The 21,859-nt window shown below is 47.4% G+C and overlaps 1 long non-coding RNA gene across 1 annotated transcript; it reads right to left on the minus strand.

Annotated features, from left to right (window-relative positions):
• Nucleotides 1-5: 5 nt before the first annotated feature.
• On the minus strand, nt 6-17,289 carry LOC147235962 (uncharacterized). Its single transcript, XR_015105963.1, has 4 exons — nt 17,245-17,289; nt 16,949-17,113; nt 16,029-16,305; nt 6-676 (listed from the first exon to the last, which is right to left on the minus strand). It is a non-coding gene; the product is annotated as an uncharacterized LOC147235962 (long non-coding RNA).
• Between the last annotated feature and the right edge of the window lie 4,570 nt (nt 17,290-21,859).

A 21,859-nucleotide genomic window follows, 5' to 3' on the forward strand; every position in this document is an offset into this window, starting at 1 on the left:
GGGGCCTCGCGACAGACGAGCAACAGCGCGAACTTGCACGCAGGTGGACGGAGAGCGGACGCCCCAACATTCGGCGCGGTGAAATACTGCTCCGTCTGCCGTGGAGGTTCTGCAGTAAATGCAAGGTGGGGGGTTGCAGAGAGAGGTGTGTTTTCCCCTTTTTTTTTTTTTTTTTTTAATTTAAGGGAAGAGGAAAACAGAGGGGAGGAAAATAGAGACCGAGCGAGACCGCCAATGGGAAAAGGCAAGATAAAGAGGGAGGTGAGGTGGGAGTCTGGGTAGTTTTATCGGGTGGGCAGGGAGGCGGTGGCGGGAGGATCTGTCTCTGTTAGCGGGAACACAACCCTGTTATTAAACCCATTTATCACCGGCTGAATATTCTCCCTTTAATAGGCTCTGTCGTTAATTACCCAACTTTGTCAAGATAGGCAGTCGGAGGGAGGGAGGGTGGGGATGGGAGGGAAGGGGGGTTCTGTTTTCCAGGACTGTAAACACACACACATTTGCAAAAAAAAAAAAAATTCACATGTTCAACACATCAGGTGATGATACCACTCTTTTTTTTTTTTTTTTACTGTTGCAAGCAGGGATGAAAGGATGCATTCTCAGCCTCCTTTTTCAAGCCTCTTTTCATTTCCTGGCACGGGGTTGGATGCAACGCTGTCCGGCCGTCACCCTGCAACGAACGAGAAAAAGAAAGCATAAAAAAAAAAACCTTATGGTTCTTAAAGTGGAGGCCGTCGTCCGTGCCGTCGAGTCCCCTCGGCTTGAAACCGTGAGGGAAGGAAGTGTCATAAACTGGTGACGCGTTCGTGTCCTGCAAGCGATAAACTCCACAGTGTCCGACTCGAGCCGTTCCTACTTTCATCGCGTGAGGCGCTTGTTCCTGCTGCGGAACCGACGCGGGAACCTCCTCCTCCTCCTCTTCCTCACTTCTATCCCTAATCAGACTCTTCTGTGACCCCTCGTATAATTAGCCACTTAAACAAGCTGGAACGATGGAAAAAAAAACAAAACGAAACCAGAACAGAAAAAAAACCCGACCGTTGAGCCTTTTACAAGGGACACGCCGGCACCTTTTGTTTGGCAATTAGTTTGCCCGTGAAAGGGGGACAAGACAAATAGACGGCGGGTGGGAAGGAGGGGGAGCATCTGGTGTCCTTGTTCTTCTTCATACCGGAGAGAGCGAGAAAGAGAGAGAGAGAGGGGAAGAAAGCGATTCACGGTCTACCAGGAACAATAAGAATCACACCGCGAGGATTTGCTTCAACTGCGGTGAGTTTACGGTCTGTGCAAAGTGATCCGGAAATGAATAAAGAAGCTCTGACAAATACGATGATGAGAGACTCAAGGGGGGGGAACGGGGACCCCTTTTCTTTTCGCAAACCACTGATTAAGAACCGGATGAGTGTCTGCGGAGATTCCCCTGAGCGCCGTGCAGCGCGGCCAGAGTTTAGTACGCCTCCCAGTTGGTTCCCTTTACTACCCAGTCATTTACATTGTAGTTATCTGAAGACAGACGGAAAGGAAGGCGTTGTGACAACCGCTCCATCGATCCCTTCGGCCTGATTAGCTCACCGGTGTACCGTCGGAGCGAAGTAATCAGATACATTGATCACCGAATACTTTTTAACGCTTCCCTGGGCAATAATGGGTACTTTCGCCCGGTCAAATTACTAGTTAGTTATCTGTTGAGGACGTGACGGGAGGGGAAGGAGGGGGAGCCCGCGGGGGTCGGGGGGCTCGATTCTTAATCCGCTCAAGTGTTTAGCCGTCGCCGTGACGACGGCAATGAAAAGGCGATTCGAATCCCGGGGACTTTGCCGAGAGTTATGAGCCGTGTCAAGTTCAGCCGGCGCCCGCTCGTGCCCGCCAGTCTCGCGTTCGTCCAGAAGAGGCTGCTGTGTTCCCTGGAAACGACAGGAAGAGGCCCGCGTGAGGGGAAGGACGGGCAAAAACGCCATTTATATCCATTCAGCGTTCCAAATTGACGTTTGAGCCGACATGGCGAAACAAAAATGGACAATGATGAGTGATTCACAGAGCCCTGTTCTTTTACATTTCTGATACCCGCTGAAATCCCGCTCTTACAGATTAACGGCGTCACAGCTGCTAAAAAAAACAAAACAAAAACACCCGCTATTGCAATGTGTACAATTCCACGACCCCTCCCGAAGGCGACCCCTGAGAAAGGAATATTGTTGACGTCTGTCAGCTCCTCCGCGCCGAGCGCCCGCTAATTGATTATGGATGTCATTTTCATTATTGGCAGCAGGGGGCAGGATCCATACATTGATCAGACTCGGGTCTGATCTAATTGTCGTGGCTGGAAACACACAATGCTGCAGCTCGGAGAGAACGAGAAAGAGACACCGACAGAGAGAGAGAGAGAGAGAGAGAGAGAGAGAGAGGTGTTTGTTCTGTTTATTTTGTAAAAAACCTGCGCCCGAGCGAGCGAGCGCAGCGCAGCCTCTTCAAAAGACTCGCAGGAGGTGAGCTTCAAAGTTAAACGTTTCTTAGCCCGTTTACACCAGTATCTAAACACGTCCCGGCGCCGAGCGCGCCGACGGCTTTGAGCAATACAAGTCCCCTCTCTGATAGCGGAGCTCCCGTGACGGTTGGTGATCAAACGCTCCGGTGGCATAACATCCCTTTTCTGTCTGTCACACCCTCGGGCTAAACGGCGGCTGCGGCACCTCGCAGCTGGCAGACGACTCTCCTCGCGACAAAGTTAAAACGTGCGGGTTGATATCCCGACGTCGGTCGGTCGGTCGGTCGGTCTCAGCTCGGGGTCGCGGACGGCTCCGCCTGTTTCGGTTTATACTCCGCATCCGTCGGAGGCCCGCTCCGGCCCTCCCGCGACTCAGACGCCGAAGCTCGGGATTGTGTCACATCATTTAACCTCAAATTCTCTTTGACCAGGTCGTCGCCGGGCGCCGCTGTCCCCCGACCGGACACCCCCCCCCCCCCCTGCCGGCGGTGTCTCCTCGGCTCAGAGATCCAGCGCCTCGCGCAGCCACGTCGGCTTTTAACTCGAGGCGGCGCGATGGCGTGCGACTTAAAAGCTCCGCCGGTCGGATCCAATTAGCGGACGCCTCGTCAGACCAGCTCCTGCGCGGGCCGGTGGGGGGGAAGGGGAGCACAGGGTGGGATATTTGGGGGGAAAAAAAAAGAGTTGATACTTTATGTCAGCGTCGGACGCAGCAGATGTTAAGAGAGCAGATGGAAGCAGATATGGAGAAGTTCCTCAGCTCTTCAAACTATACTGCTCCAAAAAATAAATGAAACTACAAAATCTCAATCACACTTGTGTAAAATCAAATTGTCCACTTAGGAAGCAACACGGATCGATTTTGACTTGTTTTAAGGACATGACATCGATGTTGGATTAGCCTGTAGTTTGTTTATCCACTTGTTTATCGACTCCAAATCCAGACCTCCACCAGTTAATACATTTAATTTCCAATGATAATTTTTGTGTGATTTTGTTGTCAGCACATTCAACTATGTCAAGAACAAAGTATTTACTACGAACATTTCATTCATTCACATCTAGGATGTGCTATTTTAGTGTTCCCTTTTATTTTTTGGAGCAGTGTGTTAATATGACTTATATGTTACAGCACAGGAACTACATTGTGTGTGTGTGTGTGAGTGTGTGTGTGTGTGTGTTCACGCTCCTAAAATTTCAGTGCTCCTCATCCATCCCCGCATCTGCTCAGGAGGCCCCGCGTCAGCCATTCCTCTAATGCTGGTGTTTTAGTGCACCTGGGGGCCCCGGGGCCCCGGCGGCCATGTTTGGAGTTTGATTAACGCCACGTTTCAACACGGCCGGACGAGCTGGATGAGATGGTGGTCGGGGGGGTTGCGGCCTCGCGCTTCAGGACAGACGTGGGAGTGGTAAATACGGAGAAGCGATGGGGGGGTTCAGACGGGAGGGGCGTTTTTGTGGCTTTTATAGAGGGGGAGGCCTAAGAGGAGGGCATCGTGGAGGACGGAGCCGGAGAGAACCAGACAGATGTCTCCTCGCCGGCTCGCTCGGCCCCGGCGCGCCTGAAATATTTAGAAGCTTTTGTTGTGCCCAGTTAAACATTCACTGATGTGACACAAACTGTGAACAATGCCATTTCACACGCACGGGAATCCTCTCTCTCCCTCTTACTCTATTTTCTCTCTTTTTTTTTTTCCCCTTCTATAATTCATGAAGGCGCGAGGACTGCGGCCGCGCTCTGCAGCTCGCCCCGCGAGTCAGCCGGCTTTTAAAAAACAAACAAACATTTAAACGCGGTAAACACCAGAAAAACTGGAAACGGAGGGGAAATTGTTTGGTTTGATGGAGGAATGATGAGATTTAAACATCGAAGGAGAACGTTCCTGATCCTGCCGCCTGACCATGAAGGTTCGAGTCCAACAGGGAAATGTGGAGGCTCAACTTCCAAAAACATGCAGGAAGGCTATCGGAGACCCAACCACGCCCGGGCGAGTGAACGAGAAGATGAATGTTTGGCCTCTTAGTGAATGACAGGGTGAACGGCTCAATATGCAGCCCTGTGATTGGCTGTCGAACCCAGCCTCTCGTCCAATGAAAAGCCAGGACAGGCGTTACATTGACAATTTATATTTCATTGTATTTCTTATTCTCCCTCCTTCCCACTATTATCTATTACTGTTATGTTTTTGCTTGAAACTCTGGCACAACAATTTCCTTCGGGATAAATGAAGTTGTTCTCATCTCATCTCATCTCATCACATATTGTGAATGAATGAACAGCCTCTATTGCTGCGTCCGTTGTCAAAATGGGCCGTAAATCAGGTGGAGGATGAGCCCGGAGGCCGTTCTTCCTTCGAGGATGCAAAGATTAAGCGCCGATCTCCGGCGTGAGCGGAGAACCTTCTGAGGTATCCAAACACGGGCGTCATCGCGTGAACTTTTACTTTTGTCTGATTACACACAAAGAACCGTCATGAATAAACAATTCCATCCGGGAGCCTGATTCCCGCTGACATTCAAGGAACGCGTTCAGGGGACGAGCAGGAAGCCTGAACCAGCGACACGTCCACGTAGAAAACAAACAAAAAAAAAAAAATAAAACGGATGTGCGGCACATGGGGGGGGGGGGGGGGGGGGGGGGGCACCTCCGCCATAACTGTGCAAGGGTGGCATTTTGGAGAAAAATAAAAATAAAACACAACTCCGCTCACATGATAAGGGTCACTTCCTGTCCAGGTCACTGAGAATGACATCATCAAACCACTATTAACTCCATAAAATAATTCCGGCTCTGCTGGCCACGTATTGACACTGGATTTTTTTTTTTTCTCTCCCCCCCCCTCCAGAACAAACGGCGAGCAGCGGGTTTTGCCCTCAATCTAAAACCAATAACCTGGGAGTGGATAACAGAGAAATGTCCATCCGGGCGGGAGGGACCAGCGGCGGGGAGAGGAGGACTAAAAATGACACGGCAAACAAGTCCGAGCAACCACTTTCACTTCACCTCTGGCCCTGCGCGTCCTCTGCGGCAGGCTTTTCACGCCGCTCCGACACACACACACACACAAGAAATCGAGTTCTTTTGTTTTTCTCCCTCTCTGGCATTTTGTCTCTCACCTGCTTAGCACGCCGTCGACGCGTTTCAACTCTGTTTTTTTTTTTCCGCACCGAGCTGCGCGAGTGTGACCCCTCCAGGTTGGCCCCGGTTTTCAGCCGAGATACGGGGCGAGGTCTCCTCAGGGGTCCACGCTTCCCACAAGGGCAAGGTGTGTATTGACATACAAATGTAAGGCATAGAGTCCAAACGCAGCCCACTGTTTTTCTGTAATAATAGCTAGCAGCCCCAGCGTTTAATAATTAATGCGGTCTATTCAATACCGAGTGGACGGCTCGCCGACTGCTCGCCGCTCTCCACATCGCTCTCCGTCTCCCCTGGAAGGCGCAACGCACATGACTGTGCTAATTTCTGTTTGGTCTTTACGACGGCGCCCGCGGGTTTTTTACGCCGACGTTTCTCCGCTTTGAAAACGCGACGAAAGTCACGCAGAAGTAAAGCGACAAATAAAAAGGTGGCCGAGGTGACGACGACCACCTGCGTCACCCTGCAAACATCTAGCAGGGATGATTTTTACACATTAGGATTCATTTCAAAATAATAATCACTGTTTCGGGTGACACGAGCCTCATCGCAGACAATCCTCGCTGTCATTGGACGAGAGGCGGGGTTTATCCTGGACAGGTCGTCTGTCAATCATACACACAAACACAAATAGAGACATATAAACATTCACCCTCTCATTCCACCTCATACTACGATGAACCTGCAACGTGTTTTTGGATTCCCTTATTTAATCTCTCCTCCCGACAGGTATGAATAAAAGCCAGCTGACAAATATCCGCGCTTCGCAGAACGGAGGGTTTGAATAAAGATGTTATCGACGGCAGACGGCGTCCTGCGACGTAACCTTTGCGGAGGCCAAAGTGTAATGAAAAAAGGTAGAAATTGATCTCGGCGAATGAAACGAGTCCTAACGATTCCTCGCCCTCCCATTGAACGCTCGCTTTTTTTGCTATTTTTTTTTTTCTTTCTCTCTTCTCCCTCTTCGGCCCGTACTGTTTTTTTTTTTTTTTTTTTTTTTTTTTTTTCTGACGAGAAAACGCATTCTGTTTGGCACGGCGGTGCAATAAAAAAAGCACAGAGGAATATCGGAGGTTATGGGAGCAGCAGTCACATGATCGATAACCGGGCAGAAGCGGGTGAGCGCAGTGATCCCTCCGCTCCCCTTCCACTCTCCCCTCGCCACCTTTCCTCCCAATCAATTAACTTCTCTAAGTAAACAGATCTGTCCCGGCGCAGGCTGCTGCCCGCCGTAAGCCGATATTCCTTCGCCTCCTGCCTCTCCTCTCCTCCTCGTCCCGGTAAAGTCGGACGTGGAAACCGGATAGTTTCCCTCTCTACTCGGGCCCGGCTCCCTCCCGACCAAGAGTGTGTTGACGTAAGAGGGCCAAATGTGGAGCGGCTACATCATCTGCATAATTGTCATTTGTCAACATTATGGGTTTTAGAGAAACTCGAAGATGCAAGAGAATTTGCACGTACGTAATGTCAATTTGGCAAGCTGTTTTACGTACGTGTACATATTAAACTGCAACGTTATTGACGCACAGGTAGAGAAGAAGCGGAGTGACTTTTTTACCAATCAGAATGCAGAAAACAATGCACGATGCAAATCCGTGAAGTAGCGAAACCGTGAAAAATAAACCGCGTTATAGCGAGGGATCACTGTAATAATAAAAAAAGAAACGCTGCTGAGGAGCTGCGCGGGAAATGTCCTGGAAGCCGTAGCATTAAACAAATATATCCGCCGAGGGAAGGTCATACAAATGTTTCACTTTCCACACCATCGGACAGTTTGATTAATATTCAATTCGGCAATCAAAAATCCTTTTACAACTCCGTTACATATGTAAAGCATTTTGCCGAGGTGGTTTTCATTCAAACAAAGGCGTTACAGGGAGATGAAAACCCTACACTTCTTCACCCGGAGGCCTTTAGTGGGTTGGGTTTGACGGTAAGATATCGGCCTATTTTGAAGAACCTTGTTCTTCTGCAAACAACAGGCTGATGTGGAACTTTATCACGCACAGCAGGATTCCACACCTCGGTGCTTCCTGGTTGGTCAACCAGCATCGCGCTGTTCTCCGCTATCGTCGTCTGCTTTTTTAAATTTTAAATACTGAGATTGTACTCTCGTCGTTGTAGCACAGATTCACGCGTCCGGCTCTTTTATTCACACTCCCATCTGGAGAGCCGGTGTGCCCAGACAACGCCGCTAATGTGTCCTGTTTGTTTATTCATGAAACGCCGGCTCTTTGGATGCGAGTTGACGAGCGAGCAGACGATGCGAAATACCATCGGGTTTATGAAATATATAGCGCCGCGCACCGGGGGACGCAACGGGCGAGGGGCGGGGTCGCCTGTCAATCACAGCGCCGCAAATAGACACATACAAATGTTCCCACGTCATATAGAAACAAAATGCAAAAGGCAAAAAATGCAGTTTAGCATCTAACCAGCAACTTAGATGCAACTTACGGCCCGCGGGCCACATCCGGCCCGTTTTGCTTTTTTATCAAACTGTTTTCTTTGAAGTGTTTTCAATCGATATTGGATTTAGAAACTCTTTATTTTTTAATTTTGAATGGACGATTACATACAAAAAAATGCCGGTACGTTTGTATGATCGTTAATGATTTTAAAGTTGAAATAAAATGGTAAAAAATGTAAATATTGAAACTGCAATTTTTATTTTTTTCATTTTACATGATACCTAATTGGCTCGCGCATAAAACATAAATGAGAAATGTGGGCCGTCAGTCAAAACAATTACATCATATAGACCAGGGGTGTCGAACTCATTTTCACCGAGGGCCAGATGAGCATAATGAAAAGAGTTACATGTAAAAGGAACAGTATCAATGTAACTGCACGCAACCAAATGTAATGTAAAATAAATGTAACTACTCCTTCATGTTCAATGTATTACCCAAAATGCACATGCATTTGCACAGATGGAAAAATATTATGTTTACCAGTTGCTCTGTTACAACATAAATCCTTTTATATTGTCGGGTTAAGAAATCCACATTACTCCACAAATCCACATTACTCCATCAATCAGTGATCAAACTATCCAAGTCAATCAAACTATCCAAGTGAATTCAGAAAAATATCATTTTATATCAATATCAAGTTGTTGTTTTTCTGAAAGGCTGACTTTGGCATACTTAGCTCCATGTTTGCTGTTAAAATGTTGACGCAAATTGTACCGCGATTTGGCCGCGATGTCGTATAGCGGGGGAAGGCAATAATTTTGGCTGGCGGGACACATTTCTTATTTAATTTTTATGCGCAGACCAACTCGCTATCATGTAAATTGAACAAAATGAAAATTGCAATTTAAATATTTCCATTTTTTGGCGTTTTATTTCAATTTTAAAATAATTAATGATCATATGAATATGCGCCAACATTTTTTTGTATGTGATCGACCACACAAAATTAAAGAAAAGGAAAAATAAGGAGTTTCTAAATTTGATATTGAGTGAAAATATTTAAATTAAAATTAAATTGAAATATTAAAAAAATTAAAATATTTTAAATTGATTATAATATTCGAAGAAAATAGTTTAGCAGGCCGGATAAAAAAGCAAAACGGGCCGGGTCACCTGTATGGTTTAGAAACACTGACATTGACCAAAAGACAGGAGGCAGAGCTGGAGGTTGCAGAGATGGAGATGTGGAGGTTCTCTCTGGGAGCAACCAGGATGGAGAGGATCAGGAATGAGTCCATCAGAGGGACGGCATATGGTAGATGTTTTGGAGAGAAGGTCCGAGATGGTTGGGTCATGGACAGAGGAGGGGGAGTCAATATATCGGTAGACGGATGCTGGAATTGGAGGTCTGGAGGATTTATGGATATAGCGAGACAAGATATGAGGTTAGTTGGTGTGAGAGAGGAGGGTCCAGAGAACAGATTGAGATGGAGAAGGTGGATTCGTGGTGGTGACCCATGAAGGGAAAAGCCCAAAGGAAAAGAAGAAGATAAACATACAGTCACTCTCATTCACATGACATATAGACGTACAAAGATTCACTCATTCAGATGTCATAGAAAGACATTAAGCCACTCAGCCTCTCAGCCATTGAGACGTCCAAATATTCACTGTCTTATATAGAGACACAAGTCGCTCATTCACACCTGCGTATGATTTGGAGTCTTCAGTGACCCCGTTGACTGATTTTGGCCTGAGACGCAGAAGCTGGAGAGAACCCAGGCAGGTAGAGGGGGAACATGCAAATTCTACAATTGTCATATTTCTAAATGATAACACAAGACGTCAACAAATTAAAAAAAAAAAAAAAAAAAGATATATATATATCAACATGATTTGAAATGCAATTAAAGATATTCTTAAACAACCGCATTTCACAATGACTTGCCGGCACAATAAAGCGGCGGCTCCGATTCCCAGGAGCCTCCGAACATGAAATTGTTCGTTCTTGCGACACTCCAGCCAGTGAAAGTGGAATTACAGACCAATCTATATCTCCCATGACCCTTAGCAACGTGTCTTTATGCTCGCTGATCAGATAGAGAGACAACAAGTGCAGGGGGGGGGGATGGGGAGGAGCGGGGGGGTCTCTACGCGCCGGTTGCTTTCACAAATGGGTTTGCTTAATATGGGAGATTAATAGACAACTATCTAATCTCGTCTGTGATTGAAGCTATGATCTTGTTACGGTGGAGCATGATGGATGTCGAGGCAGCGGTGCATCGGAGTCACGTTAACCCTTTGGAGACCGCCTCGCTCGGCGGCTTATTGGCCGTTAAAAGACAATAAAAAAATAAAATAGCATGCTCCGGAGCCCTTCATTTGGATGTAAAGCGCCTTTTTCAGCCAGTAATGGTGTGAAAAATAAAACCTGTCAAAACGGAAGCGTGACATTGTAATCGGTAAATCAGGTTCTTGAATTCATTGTTAAAATATCTGCATGTTTTATAGTAAATTACTAGAATCGTTAATTATTGTTGCTATCATGATTAAGTCATGTCAGTGAGGTTAAGTTTCTGTCCACACGAACTGTTACTAAACAAAGTCCTTGTGAAAACGGCGACATCCAGGATCAATAGAAAAAAGCAGGGAGACATTTATTTATTGAACAGAATCGATGCCCGTCGAAAAACAACACGGTGCATCCAGATGTTTGGAGAACCAAAGACATAAAACCCCACTTGAAAAAAAAAAAAAATTGTTTAAACAAATTGTGAATTTCTATTATTTTCTCTTGTCTTTCTAACATTGATCGGGGAAGGGTGTCGCCTTACGGCGTGACCGCGCGTCGACTCGCCGCCGCCGCCGCCGCCGCTGCCGCTGCTGCTGCTGCTGCTCCCGACAGGCCCTTGTTAGTCACTCCGGATACATAATGACTGATGCCTCACAGGCAAACTAATTATCACACAGTTAACAGCCACAACCTAAAACGCTGCTCGTATAGAACAAGGGAGCACGTGACCATCTCCTTCATGTCCCCATCTTCTCCCACCTCCCCCCACGCCGCCGCCCCGCTTCATCTCGGGCTTTTTCTCTTACGATGGATCTTGTTTTTCATTCACTCTCCCTGTGTATTTCCCCTCTCTGCCGCCTCCACGCCCCCCTCCTTTCCCCTTCCCTTCCCTGTGTTCTTCCAGAAAAACCAGCTGGGAAACTGGCCTTGGGATATGAGCTAGAAGCACATGGCCATATGCGAGGTATTTTCATAAAGAAGGTAAGTGTGTGTGTGTGTGTGTGTGTGTGTGTGTAGAGGCGAGCGGTGAAGGGGTGCGATTCCTCGCTGAAATGCACTACAATGCACCAGATAAGTAGGACATTTATCTGGCAGTGGTTTGCCTTCCCCCTGTCGCGCTTGTGTGTGAGTTCCTGAGTTCCCTGCCTATCCCACAGCTAAATGCTTTCAACACCCGGAATTTCAGTCGCTTTCATACGCACAAAAACACACACACACACACACACACACACATACATACACACATCGCAACTGTTACAGGCAAACTGCTGAGAGGACGCCGCTTCAGATGCAGATGCAGCCCGCTCATTAGACGGTTTCTTCCTGGATCCAGGCCAAATATCTGCAGGTTATAAACTCACTGATGTAACAGGCGGTCCGAGCCACCGATCCGGGGCGGCGTCTCAAAACGCCAGAGCGTCTCCCTTTTTTTCCCGGGCGCCGTCATTCATTTTCATTTGCTGTCACCTTTTTTTGTCCACAAACAACAAGAGAGGTTGCATGAAAAAGGGGGATAATCAGTCCCGCCACAGCTGGCCTGAAAAAAAACCCAAATGAAATCGTTCTGAAATATCCAATCACTTGGTTCGGTATTCCCAGGCGCAGCTAGCTTTGCGATTGATGTTGGGAAGTTGCATGCCAGCCTCTTATGGAGGTTCAGCTTTCTGCCCGGCGCTGGCACCGACCAGCGGGGGACTCGCCGTGACTCACGATTGCCATTTGTTTAACGGCGCACCAAAACAGAGGGAAATGGTATTTTCAGACGATATGGGAGGAGATCAACACCGGTCCCCGCATCCGGCTCGAGATGTGTAAAACATCAGCCAGGAGGCGGCTGCCAAAAACACTGGCGTGAAGCTGCGCCAGTGTGCACAGAAAGCTAAGCTAAGCTAAGCTAAGCTGAGCTAAGCTAAGCGTTTCCCATTGTTACATTCTCGCATCGTGAATTTGTGCTATTTTACTTTATTCTCATCATCTGATTGGCCTTTTCCCAACTGTCCCGTGATTACAAAACCCTGTGAGTTGCGGCTCGTCGCGGTGAAACATCATTTCCTCGTGTCCCGCGCTAACCTACCGGCCGTATAAAATAAACTTCGGCGCAGACAAGAGAATCTCAGACGTAGCCATTCAGATAAGAGGAAGGTCCCTGCACCAGCTTATTGCCTCCAGCTCAGTGATATATGGATCAGCAGAGGCTAATAGCAAAGTATTGACAGGGAAATGGTGTGCTTATCCTGCTACTGCATGCCGGCAGGAGGTCCCCGAAGCAGATGGGATACACTTCGGGGAGAAGACCGGGAGAGGGGATGAGGAGGAGGAGGAGGGTGAGAGGATGAGGTAGAATCGTACGGGGACAAATTACCCGTGTTTATTGCTTTATTTCAGCTAATTTGTCTCGGAGTTTGAGTCGACAGTTAGGCGGCGGGTCCTCGTTTCTTGTGCAAGTAGGCTTCAGTGGCACCGGTAAATTCAAACGATATTACTTGAAATATTTGTTTGTGCGTCGCCTGAACCCCGAAATGATGGAGAAGAACGGTAAAGGGTATAAAAGTACATGCGATCTTCTCTTTCCTTAATCGAATATGAATGTCGGCCACAAGTTATCCGCTTATTACGTCCCTCGCGACTCCTCGGGGGGGCGGAGGGCGCCGCGGCTGCGAAACCCCTCGACCTTATTCCGAATAATCTCGATATTTTACATGTTGTACCCGGGGTGATTTGTCGTGCACGCACTCGGGGCTGCGGAAATACTAAAACGCGGCGTCTACAGCCAACGGAGAAAGGCGATAGATCAAGATGTAGGCTGTCCTCCCATTGGTGGAGGAGATGTCGGGGAGGGGGGTGTTTAATGCCGGAGTCAGTAGGTTATCGCTTTGGGGCCTGCACCTTGCTCTAAGTGCCAGCTTTATCAAACACAGCCAATTGTGCCTCTGACACAGCTGTGGACGGGTCCTAATGGCAACACTTCATCAAGCTCAGGGAGAACGTACAGGGGGAGCGATGCCCTTTTATTGCAGATAAAGATGTTGATTCAGTCTAGTTCCGGGAAGCGGGCGGCGCAATTTGGTTACCTTCGCTGCCCCGGCTGCTGGGCTTTACGGCCAACTGAAATTCCCGGGAAGTGAATCAACAAGGTTTGTACGTTGCGCGTCCGAACCGACCGAACACCTCCTGAGCGGCGAGGAATAAATAAAAGATCCCGTTCCGCGAGGGAAACATAGACAAACCAAGGGTGAAGCGGTGAATGAAAGAACGTGGAATTATCAGTTGGAGTCCAAAAAAAAATTAAAAACAACACAAGTAGGAGAGCCTTCGTTAAAACGGCGCTCTTTAGCTGAGATCTTGGCTGCGCACGGCATTTAGAGGATTGAGCAGATAATGAAAAAAATGCTGACAAAAACTTATGTTATCGCGCTCAGACATCTGCATCGATGAGCGCCGTGGGCCGAGAAACCCCCCCCCCCTCCTCTGCGCGGGCCTCGTCCCTGCGTTCCACCAGAGGAGGCCGCATATGACCGGCTCTACATCTGGGCGGCGAGCGCCGCGGCGGGGCTTGTCTACGACCGTGATTACCCACTTGACATCTTTATAGGTGCTTGGCAGACGCCCGCTTCGGCATAAGTAGAGAGAGAAACGCAGAATGCCAAAGCGCCCCCTCCCACCCCCAGCGTGGGCCTGGGACATCGGAGTTTTGTGTTGAAATAATTAGTCTGCTTAGCTGCCATCTGGCCCGTCGTCACTGGCGGGGAGCGAGCCAGGTGCTTCACGGGTGATGCCGAGGAGAGGCGTACAGCAGATGTGCGCGGGCGGAGACGAATTGGCTAACCCCCGACTTGGAGCTGGACCGGAACCGGCGCGAGGGGCGGCGGATGGGCGGGTCGGCCTGGTTTGAGGCCTTAAACCAATTACAACAAAGAGCGGAGACAAGGACCTCCGAGCCCAGCAAAGATGGGCTTCAAATGGCTTCAAAAGCGCCGGCTCCGTCAGCGAAATCTAGTTGAGCCGTCGAACGATAATCCCGCGCCGGCCAAATAAACCAAATCGGCGTTATCTATGAAGAGCAGGTGCCATTTAATTGCAGATCTTTCCCGACGCGGCTGGAAAAAGCAGGGGAGGTTTTTAAGGATCTTTGGAGCACTTCGGCGAGCAGGTAACTTGATAAGGCCCCTGGATTTACTCGATGAGGTAGAAAGTTCCTGAGCAAGCAGCCGGCGTGCGGTTGTTGTTCCCAGAGGGCTGGGAAACCGTATCTGCCCTGGAGGAATATCCTCTTTGGTAAGCACTTCTTATCCAGGCCATCACTGCAGGCCGATAGAGGCAGGGTAATATCCAGTAACTGCAGCTTTATGTGCGATCCAATACTCGGATCAATCTCTGGGACGGGAGGATTTGCCATTAACCCCTGTGATATCTCACTTTCTCTCTTGGTTTTTTGGCTGTGTGTGTGTTTGTGTGTGTGTGTCATCCACCGACTCCCTGGCTTTTGTTTGAAACTGCAGCGGCAATCGTGTAATCTTTTTCAGGAAGTATAAAAAAAAAACAAAAAAAAAAAAACAAATGAAATGGTTGCAGCTTGTGGGTTCTTCCAGTCTTCATTACTTTGCTACAAACTCGCGTAAAACACCATTTTCAGTAAAGACCGGTCGGGGAGCTTCAACATCGTGGGAATAATTCAAAAATCATAGATGGTCTCAGTGAAAATTACCTGGTGAAAGACATTCTTTAAGGCGATGAACACACCACTGCGCACGCGCCGTGCCGATGAACGTGTGTGTGTGTGTGTGTGTGTGTTGTTTGGATTGAGGGGTGAAACAACGCAGACTGTAGTATTTCTGTATCTCCAGTGTGATTAAAAATGTGTGCGCGTAGAAGCTTCCACCATACGCGAATGAGTGTGAGTGTGTGTGTTGTTTCCAGAAAGCAAAAAAAAAGATGGCTCTACAGAGATACCGCGAAAGAGACAGCAGGTTGGAGACTTTGTTTAAAACTCCCAATACTTGGGGGGATTATCGCCCCGTCTATCGTCCCCTGTGACTGAACTTAAGAGGGATAGACTGAAGCAGTGACACGTGGCTCCGCCGAGCATCTGTATTCCCCCCTCGCTGAATATAAATGGGTAGTCGCCAAAATTAGTTTCTCTGGCGGAGCCGTTCTCAAGTAAAAATGACGTTACAAGCGACAAAATTGAGAGTCACGCCTGTTGTTCGGGGGGGAAAATATTTCCAGCAGATTCATCAAACGGAAATCATCCACCGCATGAATATGGATGGCTGCGGCTGCACGGCATTTAAAATTGCAGCTAATACATATATATAAATACATATAAACCTGCGTTGGATTATTTCAGATAATCACCAAGCGCTTACAGATTTATCACTAATCAATAAACACAGATAATAAAGATAAGCCTGGTGCGTGGGTGTGAGAAACAGGTGGCACACACACAGTGATATGCAGTCCGAGTGATGAGAGTTACCTGGTAAAACCCGTCACGCCGAGGAGACGCTTTTTGATTTATAACGGATTTCCCAGCTCAGCTACAAAGCAGTGTTATTGCTGTTCGAGATTTTTTTTTTTTTTATTTTAAATTAAAAACAGAATTAGCTAAAGCAGCTGGTGATCCAGGATAGCAGTTGTCACAGTGAAATAAACGGCGTTTAGAGAAGAAGGAGTGGGAGGTTCACTTACCTTGAATGGTTTATTATTATTTTTTTTCTTTCCAGGTCTTGAAAAAGCAGCGTCGTCCCTGAGCTTTCACGCGGGCCCCCCTTCGGCCGGCCGTGGCGGCCGCGCTCTGGCGGTGACGCGCGGGAAGTGGGAAGAGCCGCCGTCCGGAGGACTCGGTCAATGGAGCATCGGGAGCGGAGACCGAGGGGGGAACGGCAACACGGGGAGAAGGGCTGAGTCGGAGTGGTTCTCCGCTGTGAGGCTTTTTCTGCTCTCCTTCCCTGAATGAAAGCAACCCCTACGAGTGAATGGGTAATGAGAGACCGGCTCCTGAGATTTTAGCTTTCTTAATCATGTTCATAATTAATTCAAGAACATTGATAATTTCATTACATTCTTTTTGTCTTATCAATAAATGATGTGCCTGCACTTTTGGTCTTGTGTATACGGGAGAGAGGGAGGAAGAGAGGGAGGGTGTGTGTGTCTGCGTGCTTGTGTGTGTGTGTGTGTGTGTGTGTGTGTGTGTGTTGGGGGGGGGTGCAAGTGAAGTAATACCGCACTAAAAGCACAAGAGATGGAAAATGATACAAACAAGGAAGTGGTAATTATAATCTTTGACCAAGCCACTGGCAGCACAATATGAAGTCAATTGGCTACAAATAATTAATAAGGCCTCCCGGTGTGTGTGTGAGTGTGTGTGTGTGTGTGTGTGTGCGGTGAGGATGAGGAAGAGGAGGAGGAGGGGACGAGGGGGCCGCTGCTGACGAATGTCTGGGCTCAACACGGTCTACTCTTACTGGTTGTTTTCACCAAAATAAAAACACCTTTCCCAACGCCATGTTTTCAACCAACGGCGTGTGTTCTCACACACACACACAAAAACACACACCGGCGCAAAGGCGAGGAAGGCGACTGGGTGTCTTCTCATCTTCAGTGCTCACCTTTGAACGGCATAGAGGGTGGTGGTGGTGGTGGTGGTGGGGTGTGAACGTCCTTCAGACCCGGCGAGGGTTCGGGTTTCATGGACATTAGCGTGGAGAGGCAGCTTCCAAAGACCACTCTCCTTCCTCTTCCCTCCTCCTCCTCCTCCTCCTCCTCTTCCACCTCTGTCGGGCCAAGAAAAGAAAAAGGAGAGTCACCCTCTGTCTCGTCTCATCTCTGGTTTCAAGTCGGCAGGAATAATGAGACAATGTGCATTTTTAATGGATCATCTTCGGATCATTCGTTAACCCCTCACCTCGGCCAGAGGGTCCGGCCCCGGCCATCCATCCATCCAACTTTCCGTTCAAAAGCTGAGCTGAAAATAGAAAAGGGGATGTGGGTGAGCACACACACACACACACGGATGATGTAATTGATATCTGTGTCCTAAAAATACAGACGGAAGGACGGCCCCGGACGCCGGCCTCCTCTTCAGCTCCAAAACAAAAGGAGCGCGGAGGCACGACGAAGAGCGGCCTCTGAGTGACCGGCTGTCCGGAGGCTTCTCGAATCCCCTCGTATTCGTCAATCTTTTACCAGACGGGTATTTAAAAGGACAGCGAAACGCCGTGTGAGACTTCTCAAGGAACGTATTCTTTTATTTTACTCGAATCGGACGCCGATCGCCCGGGTTTTCACCCGCGGCCCCACCGGAAATAATCGTCCAAGGGGGGGGGGGGGTGTTGAGGAGGGGAGCGTCTGCGTGAAAACCGGGGTGATTGGGCGATGGGCCCAGCACAGCCGCCACCGTTTGGAGGCCCATTTGGTTTCTGTCACTTTCTAATGGATTCCAAGCACATGACACACTACAATATGGATTGGTAAAGCTGTACGAGGCATTAGAGATTCAAGTAGTTTATGTCCTATTTATTTCTCATGTGCCACGGGCCTTTGTCTTGAGATATGACCGTCTGAACACAAGAAACCCTCAATAAAATAAAAAAGTAAAGAGGCGAAAATAGAGATTTACAGCCGGCCATTTTGACAGTGGACTTGATATAAGGTGTTCATAACAAGTTTTGCATTTTATTCCCCGTCCCCCCGCACACATTTTCATCATATTTTATGTGATCTATGTATGCAGCGCCCATCCTCTCTCTGTCACCCAACCTCACCGACGTGTCCCTCTTAAACAGATTGCTACAATACTTGTAATGATGGTCTTTCCCAGCTGTGCTGCAGGAGAGAGGAAGGGAGCAGCAGGCTATAGTATTACCATAATACCCGCTCCCTCCCTCCACCGTCCCAGGGGGCCGTGTGGGGCTGCATTGGGATGCAGGGAAACTCAGCTGTGTGTGGGGACTCAACTGGCTGCTGGTCCTGCAGGCTGTAGGGAAGTGTGTGTGTGTGTGTGTGTGTGTGTGTGTGTGTGTGTGTGTGTGTGTGTGTGTGATTGCGACAGGGCTGAACCTGCCTGTGGGCAATGTAATAAAAGCGCCACACACTGCTGGTAGTGATGGTGCCACTGCTGCTGTAGCTGCAGAGTAGGGGATAAATATAAACGGGGCCCGCATCAAGGAGCCCCCCCCCCCCCAGTCACAGCCTGACTTACATCCTAATAATTAGGCCCCTTTCCAATAAAACTGGGTTTTGTGGCCATGCATCTATTTTACTTGTGTTTGCTGCTGCAGCGGGAGGGATGCATGATCTGCTGCAGTGTGCGCTTAAAAAAAGTCTATACAAATATCTTGAATTTCTCCAATGTCAAGCGACTCCCTCCATTTCTTGATGAGATTCTTAATACCTGTTATTGCCTCCTGACCTTCAAACAGAAATAAAGATTTAATGTTTATGTTTGCAATTTTCACATTATCAAGCAATTAAAATTGATTGATAAGCAGCTGTAGCACCAGAAAAACTGGTTTTAAGATGTACACATTCCATTATTCATTTTAAATCGCACAAACACACACACACACACACACACACACACATACACACACTTTGCTCCATTGCTGGTGCCCATCATGCAACACTAGGGTAATTATCATGTTATCGAAAAACCTCCTGATGTCCCATTCATACTCGGCTCGGACAATTAGCCCGACAAAAAACGCACATATAGAATCAATACATGGCTTCAATCCAAATTGTTTATTTGGTTAATAGTTTGTCTTGTGCTTAACGGTCATGAAATGTCCCATTAATGAAAAAAACAACCTTTTGCTCTCAATATGCATTTTTGAGGCGTGAAGCACGGACCAAAGCGCGAACCTTACACTGAGAAAACAGGCCTGGGTGGTTAATGCCAAATGCAAAGAGGTGAAATGTGCAGTGAAAACACAGAATCACGTGTGAAGAATCAGGAGTTAAATGTCCGAGACACCGGCTCGGAGGATTCTGGCTCAGCCCCCACTTTTGTCATCGTTCCCTCGTGATGGCGATCCAACACCCGTCCGAAACGGCCCGCCGTTTTCTCCGAGATTAATAGCGCCTTGATCCCCAAAACACGGGGATTTTACAAAACCGCGACGATACGTTTCACATTATTATATTCGCACGCGCGATACTGGCCTTGTCGTTGCCTTCAAAGCGATACATCAAACACATTTCCCATATTTTGCCCTCCCTCCTCCTGACTTCCTAGCTGCTAAATCACTCCTATCTAAATCACATTGATGTGTGATGGAGGGGGTGAACCGAGGGGACAGAGGGAGAGGATGAGAGGGAGGAAGAGAGGAGCTGGGTGGGGGCGGCAGTCCGGGCGGGGGGTATCGGGCTAATTAAAGCAAGCATTTGTCAGAGATTAAGGCTTAAACAGAAAAGGTCATCCGAGCGCCAGAGCGCACGCTTTCGCTGCCGTGCTCTTAGGGCAGTCTAAACCTTTCCCGGCTAAATGGTAAGGATGCTATTTGCTGGAGATGGGGGACGGGAGCGGGGGCGTGGGGAGCTCCCCATCCCCTTAGCCCCCCCCTTCCAACCCTGGTAAGACTGACACTCGGGTCATTGGCTCTTCACTGTCCATTACACATGCTGGTCAAATCTGACAATCGGTGTCATTTAGGGATGAAAAATAAGTGCTCGGACAAGATCAATAGATGCAGCTGTCTGTAACAGTTGTGATTAATTGACTGTCACCAATTAATGACTGGCCTGTTGCAGAGATATGAGATCTCAATGGGGGGTGGGAATGAGGGGGGCAGGTAAGCGGGATTTAAAAAAAAAAAAAAAAAAAAAACGTTTATTTTTTTTCCAATTCAGCTGTTAGCGGGTATTGTGGAATGCTATTTCCAGGAAGAAAAAAAAATCCCGGGGCTCGGTTTGATGGCGCGGTGCAGAACAAACACACCAGGGCGGCGTCTTTGAACGCATCAAGTGGGCCTTGATTTGTCATTTGAAGGTACCACGGAGACAAGTGTGGGCCAGAATAAAAGCCTCGGTAAACATAATAAATCTTTCCCAATCAGAAAGATTGACATCCGCTAAAAAAATATTTGTAAATCTCAAATGCGCTTTCAAACACGGCGCATATATTTTATTCATTCCTATTTGCTGATACTAAAATGTAATGTCAGATTACCATCTGGTACTGCGTGGCACTTACTTTTGTTTTTATTGGAAATATGGATAATTCATGTACCCAGCTTGCACAGGGTGAGTGACAGTACACAGCGGCCTGCGATCCATTTAATATTACAGTGCAAACAACCAAACAACTACTTTCATGTTCTCAAACAGGGATCAGTGTAAAAGCTTGTTTTGCAGGCGGTCAGTCAATCCTAATCTAGTTAGATGATGAGAAGATGTCCTGGGATGAGATAAATGAAGCAGAGGACATGTTGGTTTGGATATGAGTAATGGCTCTGAAGGCCCAGAGTGGTGGAGATGCCATTTGAAGTGGAAATTATGCTAATATTAGACCCCACTGGATCCCAATCTATACATTCTTTTGAAATAAAGGTCACGGGAAAAAAAAAAAAAAAATCAAACGTCAATATTTTCATTATAGACAAGATTGGAAATATACATGTAATAAACTCCTATGCTTTAATGAAGACGTTTTCTCTGTTTATACCCGCAACATGTATTTTAGAGGTGGATCATGATTATATAGCAATCAGATCAATTAGCATGACCAGCCATGGCAGCATTAAGTTCGGATTTTTCCATCATTACTTGCTTTCTAGTGCCTCATTATTCACACAGTGTCTCTTCAGGAAGTCTCTCTCTCTCTCTCTCTCTCTCTTCCGTGAAGTTTCCCATCACTTTTACGGTGTGAAAACAGTTTGCTCGAAGAACAACTAAATCTGCTGACGGGCTAATTTTAATCCAAACAGAAAACATACGCCTGCTGCACTGACTGCACACAGGAATCTCTTTATGGCAGTAGGTACTGCAGTTTCCCCTCTTTTTTTTTATTTTGGGGTGCGTTGTATTATGCAAATACCCCCTTGCGTTGAATGACTGGGAGGGAGGATTTGTTCAAACTGATTTCCTGATAAAGCCCAAGTAAGAAAAAAAAAAATGTCCCTCACTATCCCTAACTTCATTCTATAAATATTACATTTTTAATTATGATATGCGTCTTATCTTTCTCACTGAATTACCACACAAGGAGCTTGTTTTACCATTGCTATTTATCAAGATGCCATAAAAACAGAGTTCACAATGTACTAAATTGCTGTTTTATTACTTTTTTAATCAGAGACAACAGCTTCATTGTAACATTAGAATACAAAAAAATATTTTTTTTCTTCAAAATTTCAATCCTGTTTCCTTTCGAAATCACCCACAGCTAAATTAGCCAAGAAATATGACTATTCAACTTCTGATTGGAAGAGGCCATTTTCACATGTCGGAATATGGCATACAGTAGAAAGCAAAAACGTTATAGAAACATCTGAATGTCACCTTTGTTTGGTTATATTTAA

The sequence above is a fragment of the Fistularia commersonii genome, chromosome 3 (genome assembly GCF_037954325.1).
Source record: "Fistularia commersonii isolate RoL2024-O1a breed Wild chromosome 3, RoL_Fcom_v1.0, whole genome shotgun sequence".
Lineage (NCBI taxonomy): Eukaryota > Metazoa > Chordata > Actinopteri > Syngnathiformes > Fistulariidae > Fistularia > Fistularia commersonii.